The following is a 22673-nucleotide window of genomic DNA, read 5'->3' on the forward strand; positions in this document are numbered from 1 at the left end:
ATGCAACAGTTAGCAAATACTCGGGTTTACAGCCTCCATTATCATTTGTATAGTTTGTCCCTACAGAGCACAGTGCAGCAAGCTTCTCCTCAGTGCCGAAGAAGCATCTGGGCTCCAGATCCTTGTGGCCGGATATCCCCTCATGTTCAGAATCATGGCCAGACCAAGCCGTTGCCACATCTCAGGAGGCTGTTAGAGTAGGTGGTGGACCTCAGGAGGCTAGAGCAGCATCCCAGGATTAGCCACAGCACATCATCTTTTCAAAGACAGGTACCAATTGTCTTCGTTCTAAAACGAATCCCGCCTAATGCCGTAGACCAACTGTAAGAGCGGACCATGTTCACAGGGCATCCTCTCCCCTACCCGATGTGAAAAAGGCTCCGTGGAACCCATGGCAAGAGGCTCTTCACCACACAAGTGCCTCAGGGAGAGAGTTCCGTTCTCTCTCAGACCGAGTGAAGAGCTTCCTGCTGCTTGGTGCTGCTAAAGTTTTCATGCCCAGAAATATGTATTTATTCACGAAGGAGCTTCAGCAAGCAAAACCACGTGCCAGCTATTCTGAGCAGTGCTTTCTTTATCAAGGTAACTGGAAGCTAAATGAATAATCAGGAAGGTATGTTCTAAATTTGGAATAATAGAAAATACAATTACAGATTATTAGGAGAATTTCCCCTCAAGTCATGGAAAAAGACCCATGAATTATCCCTGTCCAATTACAGAGAGCCTTCCTTATAACTGTAATATACAAAGTTCTTCTCCTTCCTCACAGAGGTGCCAGGTAATGTCAGTCCAGTTACAAAACTGTTCTCGTATCCATCAGAAGGTTTGCTCAGGTAATGAAGGGCGTGATGGTAAAACACTTGACAGAGGCTGCCTGGTGGCCAGGATCAATAGTAGGAGATGCTGTGCAAAATACACATGCATACATGCACACACACACACACACACACACACACACACATGCATGTACACACACATGCATACATATATGTACACACATGCACACATATGCATACACACATGCACACACACACCATGTATATGTAGATACATACACACACATATGAAAACGGTGGTCAGAGAGTTAGAGATCACTAAGATCAATGTGCATCCGTGTTCAATCTTTTTAGCAATACTTTCTAAAACAGATAATAGTTACTACACAGCAGGGCCAAAATGCTCCCAAATATATCTTGCAACAGTGGGTGCAGTTATAGTATCATTAATGTAGTACCACTGTGGATTAGTCATCAAGAAAACAGAAAAATGTTATATGTAATTTCCCTCTATCAGGTAAGATACTATTCTTTGAGAAGATGGAAAACTTTTTTTCAGTCCATAGCCTTTGTGGATAAAATATTGAATTATTTAATCAGAGAATCTTAACTCATGGTAGTAATAAGGATGATGGGACCTGGAATGTCAAAAAATAGGTAGCAACATTTAATTTCAGGAGCCAAAAAATTGCTTTAAATTCGGTAAGGTCAAAGGGCAGAAGAGAAAATGAGGTGGGGTGGGGGAGGCACTGGCCTTTATCATCTAGTAAGATTACTCTAGAAAATGTTTCTCAAAAAAAAAAAAAAAAGAAGAGCCATTGAAAGTATTGTTTAATATATAATAGCTTGTTTATATATTAATGAGTGGGCAGGAGCTTGCGATCAGTTCTCTGAGAGGATGTCACAACCCCTCTATGAGTTTGCAGGCCCATACTAGTACAAAAGGACTAAGATACCAACCAGATGAAGACAAGACCTTCATGAGGAATAACTCTGAGACTCTTCATATATTCAGAAAGTTTCTTCCTTTTCTTCTTAAAAAGACCTATTTCCACAAACAGGGGAAGAGCCTGTTGGTCCATGAATTTCAGAATGGCTCAGGGGTCTGAGCAGAAAGTGGATACAATTATACCATGTTTTCTTGTCAAGAATATCTCTATTTATGGACATGAGGAGATATCTTCCCAAAGAGTAGCTTTTTGACTGTATGTCTGTTCACTGACTTTGAATGGAAACAAAGCTGGAATGAAGTCACAATTTCATGAGTGATTCGGCTTGCTGGCCAGGATAAAATGAACCTGAGTCTAAGATCAGGAAAAGGCATTAAAGGTATGAAGTAAATGGAAGGTCAGGTTAAAGCACCAAGTATTAGGGTGGCTCTTCATGATATATACCCACTGAAGAAATAGAAACAATAAACTGACCCCAACTAACGCTGTTGATCATTATAAGGAAATGAGACCAATGGTGCATGCCATGAATGGAAAGTATATATGTGACACTAGGACCATTGATAGCAGCCTATGTAAATACACCCATGTCCCATTATGATCTGAGCAAGTAACCAAAAGTCAGACTCTTGTATGAAGAACTGGGTCATTGCCCCAGCACGATGACGAGGGTCTGTTGTAGACCATACAGTGAAAGATGTAGCTTTTCCTCTAGCTTCTCATGTATGTTTTCCCAGAAATCTTTACTGGCCAAATAACCTGGATAAGTTACACCTCATTTGCATAATTTTAACTAAGGAAAAGTCTGGGCAACTCAGAGGATGGGTGATGGAAATGCATGCTGACCATCCTCTGCTACTTCCACTCCCCAGCTGCTGTGACAGTTAGATATTAGCAACTCACAGAAGTTCCTTTAGTCAAAGAGAAACCACCCTTTCCTATACCCACGTTCCCCACTGGCGAGAGGAGAGCAAAGCCGGTGAGTGGCTGATATTACTCTCTCTTGAGTTGTGTCTGTGAGCCTGTAAACAAAGGCTGAGGCTGCCCATGCAGCCTAGCCTAGAGTCACTAGCTGAAACTGTTGCTATAAACACCTGCATGAATCTGAGTTTGACGAAATCCCTTTTGTATCAGTTCAACCCAAATTCCGTGCTGGGTATATCTCGATGAACACCCCCTTTCACCATGCAACCATTTCCTTTAAAAATCCATATGGTTATTGTTATAGATTGAGTTGTTTTTTTTGTTTGTTTTTGTTTGTTTGTTTTGATTTTGCTCATATTTATACACCCACATCCAAACACTGAAAACCTTATATTATTTAATTTTAAAACAAAATCTTCATCAACTCAGTTTGGCCTAAATTAAGTCACATGAGAGGACCCTATTGCATATGACTGGCTTGGTTATTAGAAAAAAATATACCAGAGAAACACAGGCACCCTGGAAAGGGCCTATTAGGCTCTAGAGAGCACCTATGAGCAAAAGACCTTTGAGGAAGGCAGCCATTAGCCAAGGCAAGGAGAAAATCTTTAGAGGAACCAAACCTGCCCACACCTGGATGTTGAAATCCGGCCTCTAGAACTTTGAAAAAATAAATTTAGTTGTTTAAATGTCCAAACATATGGTACTCTATTATGAAACCCTGAAAAATGAGTAAAAATTAGTGCTTACCATATCAATACTGATTATTATGAATACAGGTTGGTTTAATAAATATTTTCATTGAGTGCAGTCACTGTGCCAAAGATTAAAGATATAGAGATGAGGAAGAAATGATGCTTACCTCAGATCATCATAGTTGGCTTTAGGGAACAAGGAGACTGATTGTCCCAGAGAAAAGCCATGGTTGGAAAATATCTGTATCTTTTGGCTCATGAGGTATAAATGTGTCAGAGAAGATTGGGAACAGAATTAATGAGTAATTGAATCTGGTTTTAAATAATAAAAATACATAAAAATAAGAGGAGTTCTTGTTAGGTACAATGTGCAGATGCCTTTCCATCAAGAAACCACAACATGGGGAGTAGCATGGAGGGAAAGAGATGCATGGAGTTACCACAGCAAACAGAGTAGCAGCTTACACATCATCTCTCGGTCACCATGATGTGTTAGGCGTCACTTTTGAGGTGTCATATAAGTTCTTACTAATGAATGCTTAACATGAGATGGTTTATGAATGAGATTCAGCTACTGAGGTAAATTTGAGAGGAAAGAAACCAAAGTGTTCTCCCTTAACTAATCTCTTTTGTATTACAAGACTTGGGCTTTGTCCAAAGAGGTCTGGCCTTTGTCAATGGCTCTTGCAAAGTGTACTCTAAATGCCTGGGACTTTCTGATAGTTGGTGGTATAGTTTTTATTCATGATACTCTCTTCTGACATGGTTGAAAATTGATGTAAGCAATCACACTTTATATATCATACTAGGAGGTGACTCAAGGCAGGCTCCAGGATGACATACTTGCACAGCCTCCAAGAAATGAGGATGCACTCAATAATGTGGCAACCTTTTGTCTATGTTATGAAATGATAATAAAATCCTGGGCATAAAAAGTAAGGGGGCCTCTGACATCAGCAATGTTCTCTGAATGCTTTCACAGGTACAGGCAGGGAAACCAGAGCATCCCAAGAGCAGCAAAAAGTTGCATTTGGCTTCTTCCAGATTCTCTCCCCATATGCTTTTCTTCCTTTGAGCAATTCTGGTTGTATCTTATAATAGCTCTTAACGGAGTGCAGTAGATCTCTGTGTGTTGTGAGCATTTTGGAACAAGTATTCAATTTGAGGGTGACTGAGAAAGAGGTTCCTACATCTTCAGTTATTGTCAGAATGGTCTTGGGAAGAATCTTTCTTCTAACCTTGACTTTTATATCAGAAGCCTGGGCAAACCTGATAAACTGGGGGACTATAATTTAATCTTCACAGGTTGGCAAACTATGGGATCTTTCTTGTTAGGAATAGAAAAGTATAACTATTCTGGTATGCCAAAATAAGCCCGAGTCATGTCTCAGCATGTCAATCATCCTGTGTGTCCTGCTGAAGGAAAGTGTGTGAGGACAGATGTGATAGGTAAATTACCAAATTAGGTATTGAGTACTCCATTAGTGTTTTTTTTTAAAAAACACATTACTTGAAGTAGACAGCACACATTCTGACAAAAGTCTACATACAACCTGGGAAAATTCATAAGGTTTTCTCCATGAACACAGTATTGATAGAACCAGTAACTATTCCTAGTTAAATGAGGTTTACCTCCTTACTTAGTCTCTTTTTTCTCATTTTTCTAATGCATGGATGAATGTGTAATAAGGCACAATTCAAAAATTATTAACTCTCAATAGAAAAACGTGTGAAAGTGGTTTACAGACTGTAAAATATTAACATTAATAAACAGGAAAGTGTTTTCTTCCATTGTTTGGTTCACTATCAGTGTGTTCTGGAGAAGCAGAATCCAGGACATATAGACACACAGATAGAGAAATAAAGAATTAGTTACTGTAAGGATCTGACTTACATGGTTATGGACGGGGAGACGCACCTTGATATCCGGTGCAAGGCAGCAATTCAGGAAATGAGTAGAGCAGATTCAAGGCCAAGCCTACAGCCTAGGAATCAAGCAAGCTAATGATGTGACACCAGTCTGAGTGACAGAACTAAATAAGCAGGAGCCTCAAGGTCTGAGGCTGGGGATACAGATGTCCTGCTCAAACAGAACAGACTTATCCATTCTCTGCTTTTTTTGTTCCGTACAGATCCTGAATGGATGATGTCCACCTTCCTTGGTGACAGAAGGTCACTCAATCTAGATTTTCAAATGTTCATCTCTCTGGGAAATATTTTCACAGGCATCCAAAAAAAAAAAAAAAAAAAAAAAGAACCCTAATGTTTCACCAAAGCTCTGGGTTTTGTAGCTCAATCAAGTTGGTGTAATTAAAACACCACAAGCTAATGAACTCAAAATTGTTTACATATGGAGTTCTCTTGTCTGTTATGTTGTGAGATCATTTCCAGCACAGAGTTCCTGCAAATGGGAGCACTTTCGCTGTAATTATTTAGGTATCAAAATCATGATTTGTGTTTTTAAAATTAACATTATGCAAAGCCTGATGTTTTATATAGAGATGAATGTTAATAATGAAAATTAATAGTTAGGTTTGTAATTCTCTTTTTGCCAAGTCAAACATCATAGTTTTGTTCAAAAAAATGCTCTGGAGTGATAAATCTATACATTCATACATATCTATTTGTCTGTCCATCATCTATCTTATCTATCTATATCTATATCTATATCTATATCTATATGTATATCTATCCTTGTCATATTTCCCTATAACCTAAAGGAATGAAATTTTATATGTCTCTGGATATGTGTACATGGTATATGTATATGTGTCTATGGGTTTATATATATATGTGTGTGTATAAATTTGTATATGTGTTTATGTGCATGTGTATGTGTGTGAATTTGTATTTTATATAGCATAAAGGAACAAAAAGAAACATAAAACTTTTTCAGTCAAGCATTTCCAATTACCTTTCAGTAAAAATATTAATTAACAAACTATATTCACATAATAATTATATAATTTCACACATCATTGGTTGTCTTTTAAGTAAATGTAAAGAGTGAAATGGATATAATCTCAGTTTCTTGTTTTCTTATTTTACTCATGGGAACAAAATAGTTGCATTTTCATGGAAAATACAGGCTGCGGTGGAGTCATAGATGATGATTATTCATTCTAAATACAAAATAAATTCATTCCTCTGCTTAGAAATTCTTATGTTCCTTGTAACTGTATACTCTTTTGAGATACATTTTTCCTACTGTGTTCACTTCTTTTTTCTCTCAATTCAAACAGCTGAGACACTGATTATTGCTGTGCGGGACACTCACGGCAGGTAGGAAAGCAGAGAAAGCAGATTCCTGAAAAATATTTCTTGGCTTTTATTTCCCAAACCTAGATCTGCAAGGGCAGGGGTGGGGGACCGGAGGGTCAAGGGCAGAGGCAAATGTCTTTTAGAACTTCAGAGAGAAAGAATTCTTTCAAACTAAAAAGAGATTCAATGAAAGGAGGGGGTGACGAGAGAGGCGACAGCATGAGGATGTCTAGGATTGGGACACCCTTCCTATTGCAGCCTCAGAGGAAGCAAGGCCAGGAAGGGAATGCTTGCTTGCAGGTGGCCTGGGTCTTTGTTACACCCCCATGAGGTTCCTCTTCCCCAGTCAGCAGGAGTGAGAGCTGAATAGAAAGAGCCAACTGGGGAAAAGTGGGAATCTGTATGGTAACTTATAAAATCTGACCCTGGATGATGAGACTTTCTGTCCACATCCCCAGTTCCTTCTGCTACAGTGCCCAGCTATGAGCTCTGAGGTTCGTCACAGCCACAGTGAAGCTCACATTTACCATAAAACAGGATTGAGTATTCCTCCAGACCAGCAGGATTAAGAGTTTAAACATTTTTAAATTGTTTTAAAATGTGCTCTTTGATTATAGTATATGTAAGCTATATTACTTCAAAAATTAAAAGGCTCAACATAAAAAGTTATCAGAAGTAAATAATATATTAACATAATTTAATGTATAGCTATTATCAGACAGATTATGAAGCCAGGAATATCAAAACTAACACATTAAAAAAACCCAGAATTTGTTCTGTATTTTCCAGAACAAATTCTTAGAAGCAAAGTCACTGACTAGCTTCAACTTTTTCTAAATGTTTCTATCACCAATTCTCCAGTAATACAGTATAGAATAATGAATATCAAATAAGGGGGGAATAAGAAAATGTGAGATAGCCAAAGACCCAGAAAACACGCAATCTAGATGCCACTTGACTTAGGAAATATTAGTTGGCAGCTTAAATGCAGAACTAAAGAAAATATTATTTTGTGATTATATGTGCAATTATGAATGGACATACATCTTACATATAGACTTTATCATTCAGTTAGTTGAAAATTATTTTTATCATCTTTTTAAAAAAATAAAACAGATAAATTCCTATTTTTTTCCAGAAAACAGAGGAGCAGTCATAGTCAGGTTGCTAATCCTATGACCTAGAAATTGTTTTTCCTTTTTAGCTAAAACTTGCAAAAGAAAAAACAAGATTAAAATAAAGGGCAGATTTTCAAACTAGTGTAAATACTAATCTTAGATGACCTATCTCTCTTTTTCTTCTATGATGACCTATCTCTCTTTTTCTTCTATTGTTAGACAATAGAGTGCAGGTATCTTTTACTTTGTTGAATCTCCGATAACTTCCAGATATTATGATCTGGGAATAGAAAACTTAAAAAAAAAATCAAAATGCCTTTTGTCAAACTCAAGTTTAGGTGTTCAGCATAAGTATGTAAACAATTAACTTCATAGACTTAAAATCATCTGGTAAATGATGTAATGGAAATATAAGAGTTCTGGGGAGCTGAAGAGGACAATATGTCTGTGCAGAAGGCAGCAAGGTAAAGGAGCATCAGACTTGTTTTCATAAATATCTTGTGGTCTAGGTTGGTCTTTGTTAGGCACGTTATCGGTGTTAAGTTGTGCTTAGAGTAGAAAAATGCCCCAGTTTGAAAATAGCCATTCTGCCAAAAGCAATCTACAGATTCAATGCAATTCTCATCAGAATACCAACACAATTCTTTACAGACTTGGAAAGAAAAATCCTCAAATTCATATGGAGAAACAAAGAACCCAGAATTTCCAAAACAATCCTGTACAACAACAGATCATCTGGAAGTATCTCCATCCCTGATCTCCAGCTGTACTACAGAGCAATAGTAATAAAAACTGCATGGTATTGGCATAGAAACAGAAAGGTGTATCAATGGAACTGAATAGAAGACCCAGAAACAAAGCCACACATCTATGAATACTTGATTTTTGACAAAGAAGCCAAAACCATTCAATGGAAAAAAGACAGCATCTTCAACAAATGGTGCTGGTCCAACTGGATGTCTATGTGCAGAAAAATGAAAATAGATCCATATTTATTACCCTGCACAAAACTAAAGTCTAAGTTGATCAAAGACCTCAACATAAAACCAGACACATTAAATTGGTTAGAAGAAAAAGTAGGGAAGGCCCTAGAACTCATTGGCACAGGAGACTACTTCCTTAACAGAACACCAACAGGCTCTAAAATCAACAGTAAAGAAATAGGACCTCATGAAACTGAAAAGCTTCTGTAAAGCAAAAGACACTGTCATTAAAACAAAACGAGAGCCTACAGACTGGGAAAGGATCTTCACCAACCCTTTATCTGACAGTGGGCTAATAGCCAGTATATATAAAGAACTCAAGAAGTTAAAAAGCAACAAATCAAGTAATCCAATTAAAAAATGGGGCACAGAGTTAAACAGAGAACTCTCTGTAGAGGACTGTAGAATGGCAGAAAAACACTTAAAGAAATGCTCAACATCCTTAGCCATCAGGGAGGTGCAAATCAAAACGACCCTGAGATTTCACCTTACACCCATCAGAATGGCTGAGATCAAAAACTCAAGTGACAGCACATACTGGAGAGGATGCAGAGAAAGGAGAACCCTCCTCCATTGCTGGTGGGAATGCAAACTTGTACAATCACTTTGGAAATCAATCTGGTGCTTTCTCAGACAAATAGGAATTCCTCAAGATCCAGCTATACCACTCCTAGGCATATATCCAAAAGATGCTCAAGTATACAACAAGGACATTTGCTCAACCATGTTTATAACAGCTTTATTCATAATAGCTAAAACCTGGAAACAACCTAGATGCCCCTCAGTTGAGAAATGGATACAGAAATTGTGGTACTTTTACACAATGGAATACTACTCAGCAACTAAAAAGGAGGAAATCGTGAAATTTGCAGGCAAATGGTGGGACCTAGAAATGATCATCCAGAAAGACACACATGGTATATACTCACTTATATAGACCTATAAGATAGAATAAAAATACTGAAATCTATACACCTAAAGAAGAGAAACAAGAAAGAAGACTCGGGGTAAGATGACCAATCCTCACTTAGAAAGACAAATGGGATGAACATTGGATGTAGGAGAAAACAAGTAACAGGACAGGAGCCTACCACAGAGGGCCTCTGAAAGACTCTACCTAGCAGTGTATCAAAACAGATATTAAGACTCATAACCAAACCATTGGCAGAGTGCAGGAAATCATATGAAAAAGGGGGAGTTAGTAAGACCTGGAGAGTACAGGAGGGCCACAAGACTAAATATACCAGGGCACAGGGGTCTTTCATGAGACTGTTTCTCCAACCAAGGACCATGTATGGATATAACCTAGAACCCCTGCTCAGACATAGCCCATGGTAGTTCAGTGTCCAAATGGGTTCTCTAATAAGGGGAACAAGGACTATTTCTGACATGAACTCAATAGCGAGCTCTCCCACTCCCCTCCCATGAGGGAAGAACAGCCTGGCTAGGCCACAGAAGAGGACATTGCAGCCAGTCCTGAGGAGACTTGATAAGCTAGGGTCAGATGGAGGGGGAGGAGGTCCTCCCCTGTTAGTGGACTTGGAAAGGGGCAGGGAAGAGATAAGAGGGAGGGTGGGATTGGGAGAGAATGAGGGAGGGGGCTACGACTGGGATACAAAGTAAATAACCTGTGATTAATATCAAAAATAAATGTAACAAAAAAAAAAAAAGAAAATCTATGTAAGTAAAGAGACAAAGTGATAAACTTAAAGTATTCCTTTTTTCATGACATTGTTTACAGTCTGATATGGTCTTCAAAATTTTGTTTAGTATCTGCCTAGTTCTAAGATTTAGTACTTCCCATTCAACATCAAAAACATACATTTTCTCGTGGTATAGCCCTCTAGGCTATTTATTTCAAATCCCCAATTCATATCTACCCAGGCGGTAGAGGTCCAACCCCCTCCAACTTCCAATAATCCAATAATAAAACGCTTTAGTCATGATGTTACATGAACCTTCTTTTGAACTTAAAACACACACACACACACACACACACACACACACACACACACAATCTTTCTATACAGCCTAGACTGTGCTAAATCTCACAATGCTCTGCCTCAACAAATTGAACGTTGGAAATACAGAAGCGTACCACTATGCAGCTACCCATCCCCTTTAAAACTAAGTCTTCATGTCTTCACCAAATGTGGAAATATGGACAGTCTTCTTTTCTCATCTTCTGGATCTCTTCTGCTACCATAAAGTATTCCTATTGGGAAATGTGAAAGAAATGGCATTTATGTGGGGTGAGGAAGACAAGCAGGCAGATGGAGTAAAGCGAGAGAAGCTTGCTATGACAAGAAAGTGGGTCCAAAATTAAAAATATTTTCATTGTGTTTCTCTAAGTTTAGAGTGAATAGGTCAATTTTTAAAAAAAGAATGACGTCTTAGGTCAAAATTCCCTACACCAAACAGAACTTGTTAGACTGACATTTTAAGGAGTCTAGGGGCACAGGTATAATTTTTTTTATCGTTAATTTTAATGCAGAAAAACATCATACACCTAAAGCTTGGCCACTGTTATAAATAACTAACTTATAAAACTGTAGAATTTCAGAAAAATTTTAAGAAATTTTGTATTGCCCATGTGCTATGTCCACAACTCAAACATTCATTGCTTCAAACACTGTTACTGAAAGAATTTCCCAGAAGACCCTCTTAAATCTGTGACCTGCTTTCCTTCCATTTTGTTTTATACTACCGTAGTGGTCTTATTCCTAGATACACTCACATGCATGCAATATGTGTGCACTTGTTCATGCCAAACCATGTTTCCTTACATATTCGTTTCATCACACATGCACTTCTATCCATACTGTTGTGTAACTTCTGTGAAGACAAGGGTCTTATATTTTTTATCTTAAAGGATTTTAGATTTGTTTTACAACTTCTTGTTGATATACGGTCTTCCTATAAATCCCTGGCTGGTCTGATAGTTGCTTTGTAGCTCGGGTTATCTCAGATTCATTCCATACTCACACCTCTGCCTCCCAAGCACCAGGATAATATGCAGGTGCCATCGTGTCCAGTTAAGGGTTTGGTCTTGTACTTGTGTCTGCTCACAGGGCTCCTGGAACTACAGTAAATGGACTTACAACATTCTGACTATGTGCCAGGACTCATAATTGGATTTTTCTGCCCTTTCCTTTTCATCTCTTTTAACAAGTACAGTTAAAGATAAGTAGATGTACAACACAACCGCTGCACCTGGGGCTCGGGGCTCACGGCAGAAGAGGATGTGAAGAAATTGTAAGAGTCAGAGCAGCAGGAACTTTGCTGTGAGGCTGAATCTTCTGGACATGTCAAAGAGGCCATGGCCATGAAGTCTCAGCAACATGGCTGCCTAAACAAGATCTACATAAAGACGACACCAATAGACATGCTAGCATGGAAGGGGGAAATCTTAAGGGCCTCTACCCTGGAAAATGAACTGTAGGCAGATAAGGAACAGGAGCTCTGGTCTTCCTCAGTAAGGAGCCCCTCTGGTTCGTGATCGAATCCTGAGTGGTCAGACCTGAGATCATATACACACAATAGCATTATGCGGATTGAGTGAGTTGTCTTATACACAGACACACACACCCAGAGAGAGAGAGAGAAATTTGGAGAAGAGGCAATGAGTTTGAAAATGGGGGTCCTTGGGAGAAGTTGTAATTTCAAAAAATAGAAAAATATTTAAATATAAGTAAATGTAACATATAAATCTGTCTGGGAATTTTTGTTTTCCAATGCTTTTGTTTTTTTTCCCATGAATAAATACTGGAATTTAGAGGCTGAGAGAGATACTAAAGTAGGAATAATAATAATAATAATAGTAATAATAATAATAATAAAAGTATCTACAGGTAAATTTTTGAGTTTCTCTCCCTTACCTAAAACAGCATTACTTCACTTATGTATGCACATATTAACTGAAAGTTCACATAAAGAGAAAGAAAGTCTCTTTGCAGTCTCATTGAGACTTGCAAACTTACAGAAATTCCCATGACACCCGGCACGTGTGCTGTGCCTGGCCTGGTTTAGAATGTTATTAAGTGCCTTTACCATTTCAAAGTGCTTTGCAATAATTTATAAGTCACTTTTCACAAAAATCTTCAGGGGGAAATGACACAGCCTATGGCTACTTTTAAGAAATAGTTAAAGATAACAAAAGAAGCCGAGTAGGGAGTAAGGGGGTGATGCTGATTGCACCCTTCTCTTCTGTGGCTCTGAGGGCCGACTTGCCAGACAGAAGTGTACATTGTCACATGGACTACATACAGGAAAGAACTAGAAAGCACTCAAGAGTGTCAAGGGGCAGGCAGCAGCTCACTTGTCCTAGGTTCTCAGTCTCGTCTCTTTTTTATTAAACTTCATGCATCCAGATTAATGACTGGATCACAGTAAACACACACGTTGTCTTGTGTTTCTTATTACCCCCGGACATGCCTGACTGGTCCACATTATTTGGATTCTATTTCACTAGTCAACGATAGTTGTGCAATTTGAAACCCAGGTGAACACCTTGGCGTGGTCTTTCTCTACCTAGTGAACTCTGTCACTGCTGAGTCGTTGGGGGTTCTGAGGAGTACTCACGCTAGGAACCCACTCAACATTCAACAGTAAGCACTGTGGTAGGTTGATGTAGTGGTTCTTAGGCTTTGCTTCTCGTAAGGCACAGTACTTCATTCTTTTATGGCTTCATGTTGAGAAGAGTTCACTTTTGAAGCCCTTTTCTTCAGATGTGCAATGTGTCTTACTCTGAACAATGGGATATAGTTCTTGTGACTTAAGGAGGGACTTGAACCCGCCATCCACTGGGTCTTCACCTATGATACATTGGTATAGATGCTCCATCCAACCCATGGACCTGAAGGGATAAGCTGGTTCAAAGGGATGAACAAATGCATGCATTTAAAACTGCACTGATTATTATAGACATTGAGGTTTAAATTGGCTTAGGATGCAAAGGATGGCTAAATAATATAGATACCAAATATGCAGCATAAGACTTAAAGCCAAATAGAATTTTAATCCCATATGAGTTCACAGTTTATTAATATTTGCAGTTCCCCAAATGTTATTAAAATAAGTAGGTAGGATAATAAATTATAGTGGTAAAGTACATTTTGCAAAGGGGGAAGTGACATTTGGAGGCATAGAATGGAGAACATCTAGTTTTATCTTGAGATATCAGGGGAAATCCAACCAGAAGGATGGGACATTTGGATATAGGGTGGAGGAAGGAAGAAGGGATGGATTTTTTTTTTGAGAAAGCATATGCAAGAAAGTTAAATTTTGTATAAGTAGATACAAACCAACAGGGAACTTATCAATGCTACAGTAATGGACAGTCTTCTGCATTCATCTATCAACATGCTAGAAAATGCAAAACTTAATAAGTAATAAAGCATCATTTACAAGACAGTAAATCCCTTATATAGTCAGTAAAATATAAGTTGAACTCATTGTAGCCATTGTGGATAAAGACCTCAAGTAGTGGCCAAAGTTATTTGTACATTCTTCTAGTCAACTCCAATTGGACTAATAAATGTTGAACAATGAGAGATTATCAGATAGATATATTTATTACATAAATGTAGCTATAAGAATAATATAATTATTCAGATTATCTGAAAGAGTGCTAACTCATTGGAAATCGAGTATTCCAACACCGGGGTCTGGCCTTGGTGCTGGAGACTATCTAACTTAAACTTGTATAAGGGACAACTAAGGCTGAGAACGCCAAATTTTTTTTTGAAAACCAAAACCCCAAATAGCGATAAACCAGGTCTTATTAATCAACCCTGACCTCTTTCGACTACATAATACTTAGTATTTTAGCTCTGCCATGATGCACGAAAGAATGATGCCTGTCTACATTGCGAGACCCATGTTGACTATACATCACAATTCTGATAAGTTACTAAGTGAACAGGAAAGGCAGATCTGCAGAGTCACCACGGCATCATAAACTCTTCTACATTCGTGTGGGTCATTTAGATAGAACATTATAGAGCACTCTGCCCAAGGCTAGCTTTGGCTTGGAGAGAGGGTTTTATGCCACAGAGAAAAGGACTTTGGCCAGGAAATGGTAGGAGGACCAAGAAGCTAAAATCACCCTAACTGTGTTCCTCATTCTAAGAGAACACGAGGCCACAGACAATATACAAGAAATAAAACTGAACCGAGTAAATTAATACAACTCTGAAAATTTCCAGAAGATATAAATGAACTTTCTTTCTTCCTTCCAATAACATCTAAAAATCTTCTATAATGTCAAATGCTTTAGAGACAACAAAACATAGCCATTAATTCTGTCTGATTTTGAAGATAGATGGAGACTCCTTCAAAGGTATCTGGGAGGAGAAGATAGTTTGTTTTTTTATTTTCCAAAGTCATAAAATTCCCAGTGGTTGAAATTACAAATGAATTTTGACTCAGTGACAAGATGCCCCAGGATGCCTCACTTCTCTTCCCTTTGCTGTGGCCAGTCTGCTTTGCACCTGTCTGTGGCAGATCTCAAGTTCATGTCCCAGTGAAGCTGGAGAGGACTGCCAGTCCTCTTCTTGCAATAAAAGTGCAACTATCAGTAAGTATGCTTTTCACAAAACGAAAACATCAAGGCCATTCTGTCGAAAGAAAAGGACCATACCTTTGAGTGAATTGATAAAAAAAAAAAGTGAAGTGATAGCTCTAATATTGACAAACAAATGTTTTCTTAGTCAGTAAAGTCTGAGTAAAAGCATTTATTAGTAAAGAGAAAGTAAAGGCAAGCAGAAGCATTTAAATAATAAGTATTGATTTGGGGCACTGTCCCTAAGTCCAGGGACAATTCTTATGACTAAAGACCAGTCCTGGTCTTCCTTAGAGACATACTAAATTCTAGTAACCCAGGGGGTATTTCAACCTGTGGATCCCCGAAAGAACTTCAGAAAATGTACGTTCTCTTCCTTTGCTTCTCAAGCTAAGGTCACAGCACCCACCTCTGATTAGTTTGTTTCCTCGTCACACTTTCCCTCACCTGCCTGCCTCTCCAGTGCCAGCTTCCAGCTGCATCAACTCACCCTCCGGTCACTCCACTCTCAGGTCAGACTCCCATGAATAGCAAAATGTTGAGCTCCCCTGCCCTCCATAACATCCCCTTTTGAGATTTTCTTAGAGCCAATGTCTTTAAAAGTCCATGGCCAACCCTCTTCTAGCTCTCCTTGTTTTGCTTTGTTTTGTTTTCTTTTGTTTCTGACCTTATTTTAGCCTACACATTCTTCATATTGCCCTTAAGTGCCTCTCTCCTTTTGGTACTTATGTCATCATCTTTGCCATTCTGAAACTCTACTTGCTTGAGTGTTATGTAGTTGATAATTAAGTTTTTAATATAATATTTTAATTAAACCTTTGAGAATTTCATATCTGCATACAATGTTTTCATCATATTTACCCCCCATATAAGTCCCCAACTCATATCAGATACACTCCCAACGTCATGTCCTCTCTTATCAAATAACTCAATGAGCGTAATTTGTTCTGTCCATGTACTCAAGACTGTAGGGACAGACATCCAATGGAGCATGGCCAACCTACGAGGACCACGTCCTTAAGAAAAATGATCCCACTCACCCATTAACCATCCGCTTTTGGCAGCTCCTAAATGTGGGATTTCAAGTACAGCCCCGTCCATGCTGCAATTTTAGTTGGCTTCATTTTGGATAGGTCTTATGCAGGCAGCCCTGGCTCCTGTGAATTCATAAGTAAACAGTGGTCCCACAATGTCCAGAAGATGATGTTTTATCCAATTCTCCCCCACCCCTGGGTCTTATAATCTGCTGTGCACTCTTCTGTGATGTTCTCTGAGCCTTGAAGGGAGAGTGTGCAATGAAGATGTCATATTTATGCCTGAGTAATCACAGACATTTATTCTCTGCGTTTCAACCAGTTCTGAGTTTGCACCTCGACAGCCATCCACTGTACAAAGAAGTTTCTCTGGCAAAGACTCACAGCTGCACTAATCTACGGGTACATGAATAAGTATGTAGAAGGTAGCTTGGTACTATGTGTCTGGAGCAAAGTAATAGTAGTTGGTTCACCCCTGAGGCCTATGAGCTTCCAGCCATTGGTTCTTGGCCAAGACAATAGGGGCATGGTTCCTAGAGAGAACCAGATTGAATTTCCATGTCCCATAAGCAAAGTGTGTAGTGTCTTCAGGGACAGGATCTCATGGCAGTGCTCCAGTATGGAGCCAAGAGCATTGGTGATCGCCTGGATTAGGAATCTCCAGATTCTAACCCAACCACTTAGCACTCTAGAATAAACATCTTAAAATATTTCTTTTCTTCCTTCTTCTATCTAATCCCATTCTGTTTATCCAAGTTTGAAAATATCCTAAAAGAAGTCTTCCTCGAAATCCGCTCATTTAACATAGGGCTCCATTATTTCTCAACAGTGCTCTGCCTTGGTGCCACCCATATTTTCTTCACATGGGTCACGTTCCTTTACATTCCTCATATTTCAAACACATATGGCCCCCTATGATTTTACCTCTCTTCTTATTTCACATTAATGCTTTATGAATAATTATTAAACCAACTTAGTCACCCAGACCATTCTTCCCCATTTTTTTTCCCTCTGTGTGCATCTATGTGGGTGTGATCATGTGTGTGAGTATGCTTGGGGCAGGTCCACATGTTAACGTCAAAAAACAACTTTTACTACTGGTCTTTGTTTGAGACAGAGGGGTTTTTTGTTTTTGTTATTTGCCAATGTGTATACTAGGATGACTGCACTGATATTCTGAGGGTTCTTCTGTCTCTACCTCTTATCTTCCCATAGGAGCACACACTCTCACGCCACAGATAATGGGCAATTAAATGCAGGTCCTCATTCTTACATGGCAAGCACTACCCACTGAGCAATTTCTCCAGCCCTTTCCATTCATTTTAATATACATAATACCAGTAATTTGTCAGGACCTAGCCCACAGCCCATTCGCTTTCCCTTTTATTAGTTTTTCCCACAACTAGGAAAAATTCCCATCGCAGAATTCATTTGTGCTTTGAGGTGCCTCTGTGGATTGACTATTTGACTAATTAAGTGTATCTCCCCTATGAGATCCTAAGCTCCTAAGGGTAGACCTTTGTCTAATTAACATCCAGTATCTCAGACAAAATACTCTAGTGCCACTAGGGTAGAATAATTGAATAAATATTTCTTTAACCTTCATATTTACTAACTTTTTTGGAGGGGTAAATGTTGATGCTGTATGAAAATTGTTTTGTTCCTGTTTTGTGGGCACTGCTGGAGACTGAGTATAGGGCCTTACACATGTGGGGCCCTGTCCTTTATTGTTTTAGTAAAAAATAATGACAGTGTTCAAGGTGCTTAAACAACACAAATAAGGTCAGACAATGAATGTCGAGGCTGAACTTTGACAACTTTGACTATGTATATATATACATATATATATATTTGCTTTCTGTACATTTCTATTTCAGTATTTAGAGCACATGCCTTATGACATATTTCATAACTATCCCTCATGTTCATTCTCTTTAGTTATATAAATATTATGACTTTGTATCAAGACTACTAGATTTATTTTGTAACTGATCTATTGCCCCAACTTTAACTCATTCCATTTGTTCTAGATCCATACTTATAACTCACAGTCTAGGACACTGGAGCCATTCTAAGCCTTTAAAATTTTCAGTGTCTCCCTGCTGATTACAAGCAAGCCACATTTTCTTCATTGACAAATGAACAATACACATGCTGGCCTGAGTCTTTTTGCCAGATAGGTTTTCCCTCATACTGACTTGCAGCCACCAAGCCCCAGCTAAGAGATTCTCTTATCCCATTTGAGTACTCTGTGCATATTTTTCTGATTTTCAGAAACTCAACGCTAGGGTCTGGTTCAGCAGAACATACCCCTTTTTCCCATCAAAGGCTAAAATGACCATTTCCCATAGACTAAGCACAATTACAACTCACTAAGCATCCACTTTTACCATGTTGTCCATATTTCATTTTCTCCGGAAATTTAAAATTTCTCAGACCAAGTCTTCATATCGTCTACCTGAAAAGAAACACATGCTAAACACCCATACACGGTAATGTAGTGTCCACAGGAATTTCCATACTTTGATCTGGAAATCATGTTTCTTTTCACTCCATTGCCTTGTTCCTCATGCCTTTAAACAGATTTCTTATTTTGACCTAGCTGAGAAGTACTGCCTGTGGAGAAACTCCCAGACTCCCAGTGTCTAAGCACATATCTCCCTTAGAGAGATTTCCTAAACTCACAACAAACGCCACTCAAACAAGGGATCAAAATGGCTCCCATGTGACAGTTTCAAGGACATAGACTGTCCATCACTTTTCAGCAGTACCTAGACATACTCAGTATTGAAAGTTGTGGGATAAACTAAAAGATGGAGAGAAAGAGGGAACAAGGAGGGAAAGAAAGAAAAAGGCAAAAACACTGTTTCTCTTTCTCCCCCAAAGAGAGTATTGATAGAGTATAATAGCTCTCTGTCATCATCAACACTGCTTTTCCACCCCATATGTGCATTGCATTTGAAATCATATCAATGAGCTCTTCTCTTCTCAGAGCAATAATCTATTTAAAAAGCCAAATCATCATAAAACTTATCTGAGGAAAAATAGAGGAACAAATCCAGGAGGTTGAATTTACCCCAAATTCCCATTCATTTTTTTCTTGTTCTTCTTTATCTAAGAAAATGGCTCCAGTTCATCTGGACAGCTCGAGTGGAACATGGGAATGTGGGGGGGGGGGGAGACGGGGGCTTGGAGGTCACAACACCCATTTGCTTTTGAAAGTAAAAGCGGTTTCAAGTCTGCTTTGCTTCATGTACTTTCATTTAATTTGGAGACGAAAAAATCTAAATCTGGGTTTAAAACAATAAAAAGTAAGTCATAGATTAAAAGAACAGACAAAACAAAGGAGAGAAGCAATGGAAGAGGCTGTTTTAACCCTAAACCCTATATGTAACCTGTGGGCATGAGGGGAAAAAAAAGACCCATCTGAGCCTATGCACTATACTGTGCTGAGAAGGACAGGCTTCCTTGTGTAAATTCATCAACTCCAAGTGGAGGTACAGCTTCCTTACCAAACCAACCATTCGCCATCTGGCTAAAGGACTAATAGACCAGGTGCTAGTGGACAAAATAAAACAACAGGCACCGCTGGTCTTTATTTAAGCAGACAGCTCTTATATAGCACCTCTTTCTGGTTTGGGGTTTTTGTTTGCTTGTTTGTTTTGTCTTGTTTTTGTCTTTGTATCATATTATTTAAAAAAAAAATCATGCTCTAAAGGTTGGGGAGATTGCTCAGAGATAAGAGTGCTAGCTCTGCACTTGAAGACCTGAGTTCAAATCCCCCAGCACCTACATTAAAAAGCTTGCCAAGACCGTGTGCCTGTAATCCCAACTTTTGGGGGTGGAGACAAGCAGATACTGAGAGTTCACTCTCCTGTTGGTCTAGCCAAACGGGAAGCTTCTGGCTGAATGAGAAAAGCTATCCGAAGGCAGTAGGCCTAGAGATCTATAGTAAGACACTCAACACTATGCTGTGGCCTCTGACTGTGTGCACATATGGGTTCACACTAGAGCATTCTCATGCACTTACCACATGTGCATGCAAATACACATGATGTTTTTAAATATAAATTTAAATTTAAAGCACATTCAATATTTAAAGAAGAGGGAACAAAAGCAACGGAGAAGCAAGCACACAGAGAAGAGGGGATAACTGCTCTGCTCTCACATTTTTAGGGACAGGGCTCTTGCTGTTTTCTCAGTTCATGCTGCCACCTGCCCTGAAATGGGTAAAACTCAATGACGACAGCCTCAAGGCAAGGTGAGGCAATCCCTGTCCACTAGGCTACTTGTCCAAACCAATTGTGTAGGAACAAGTATCCAGTGGATGGGGAGATGGACAGATGGCTGCCTGAATGTATCGCAGGCCTGGCTGCCCCCGCAGCTCACTGCTAGATTTATTGCTGACAATATAATTAACTGGATCACTCCTTGTTTTTAAATTGGTCACCCTCAATGGACAGTTGCACTAGGGGGTTGCACTAATCATGGCTCTGACAGGGGCCAGCTCAACAGGCCCCACACAGCTGCAGGGGCCTTTGTGACTTGATCCTGTTGCTGTCACACAGACATCCAGGCTTTCCTTTCTTTCTCCCAGGGTCTTTTAACAGGCTTCCTTGCTCCCAGAAAAGACACAGCATTTTGTTTTTTTCATTGCTTCTTTTACGTAAGGTTAACACAATAGGAAAGAATTATGTTCAGTGTCTTTTTCCAGTGACACTTTCTTAAATAGAGACTAAAATTTGCCTTTAATGACTATTGTGGAAAAAGATTTCAATAACAACTCAAGTAGAGCCACCCAACTTGGCAAATAAAAAGGGGGCCAGAGAGAGCTGTTTGAACTTCCTTCTGGGTCTAGACACATGTGCACATTTTCTTTCTCTGCAGCATAACCACGAGTTGAATAAAGCTGCAGAGTGCTCTACAGCACAGAAGGCTAAAGACTCTTTCAAAGGTGAGGGCTTCGCAGTGTCCACAGAAAGCCGGGTCCACAAGTCACGTGCTTCTCTCTGTCCCCAGGCCCCTCCTGACCTACAAGCTGCTGTTCTTTCCAGATCAGACTTCTATTTGACTTAGTAACTTAGGGAAAGTGACAAAACTTTTTTTTTTTTTTTTTTTTTTTAGGGCTTAACCTCCCAAATCAGAAGAATAAACACAGTGGTTGTCTCAAGTTCTGGGATTTGTGACAAATGGAAATTTGATGTGTTTCTCAAATGACTAAAACGATATAAAGATCAAATGTAAGGAACATGCAACAAAACATAAAATGCAAGTAATTCTTGACTTTTTTTTTTTATGGTCGTAAGTATCAGTGTCCATGATTTGACAGCTAGCTTATGAAAAATTCCCTTACATTTTCCCTTTTCTGGTCTGTTCATTTTCCATTCTGTATTCCCAGGCAAACATACAGATCACAGTGAAACTGGGTTAAATATTGATCTTCTCCCCTGACACTGCATGGACTTTTGCAATAAACATCTTCTGTGTCAGTCATCAGCCTCCATACTGAGGCCAAGAACTGGTGCTCTTCTTGCGAGATGCTTGTGTATCCAGGAGGAATGATACCCGGAAGACCAGAATTAGGCATGAGACCCCTGACATGCCTTTCAATTTTGTGTTTCAGATTAACGTTTCCTTTTCCTCCATATCCAAAAAAAAATGATTATCTGATGAGATTTCCCTTCCAAATACTTGTTTATCAGCTGTTCTTGCTGATATATAATGAATTCAGTGTGATAAAGAATAAGTACAGAAAAACTGTCATTGTCAGTGTTCTATAACAAGAAAGTGATTTGAAGATCTACACCATTGGGAAGAAGAAAAAAAAATCAACCTATCCTTATTTATTCATGACATAATTAAATACATGGGATATTTCAGATTGTACATTTTATTTGTAATTAATATGCTGTTTTTGTAATTAGCAACAAGGGGAAGATTAGTTCACAAAATGCACAACCAATGTACAGAAGTCATTTGCTGTCACAATGACAGCAATGAATATCTGAAAAATTATACATGCATAAAGTTAAAGATAGATCAATACATACATGCATGCATGCATACATGTGTACATATATACATATGTTATTACATAAAAACTATGAATATAGAGAGTTCAACACAGCTACTTTATTTGCATTTGGAATGATTGATGGTTATATTTTTAAATGTGATATTTTATATCCAAAGAACCCTGTTTGTAGACTTAAAACTACATATGCTTTTATTGACCTATTACCAATAAAGAGAGAGTAGATAACACGTGTATCACTTGTCAGACAAAGCAAGTTCCATTGTGAGCAGGAAGTGACATGTTCTCAGGACTAACTTTTGGTGTTGCCTGGCAACACACTCACAATCAGCTGTG

General features: G+C 38.8%; 1 long non-coding RNA gene across 2 annotated transcripts in view; it reads left to right on the top strand.

Moving 5' to 3' along the window:
• The window catches only part of LOC132656889 (uncharacterized), a 123240-nt gene extending 100814 nt beyond the window's left edge, over positions 1-22426 (top strand). The window contains exon 5 of one of the 2 annotated variants that reach the window (XR_009594674.1): positions 21428-22426. This is a non-coding gene — a long non-coding RNA (uncharacterized LOC132656889). Of the gene's footprint in view, positions 1-5477; positions 6388-21427 lie in introns of those variants that run through there. The other variant, XR_009594675.1, reaches the window with a different exon arrangement.
• The last annotated feature ends 247 nt before the right edge of the window (positions 22427-22673 follow it).

Source organism: Meriones unguiculatus, chromosome 10 (genome assembly GCF_030254825.1).
Source record: "Meriones unguiculatus strain TT.TT164.6M chromosome 10, Bangor_MerUng_6.1, whole genome shotgun sequence".
NCBI classification, from domain to species: domain Eukaryota; kingdom Metazoa; phylum Chordata; class Mammalia; order Rodentia; family Muridae; genus Meriones; species Meriones unguiculatus.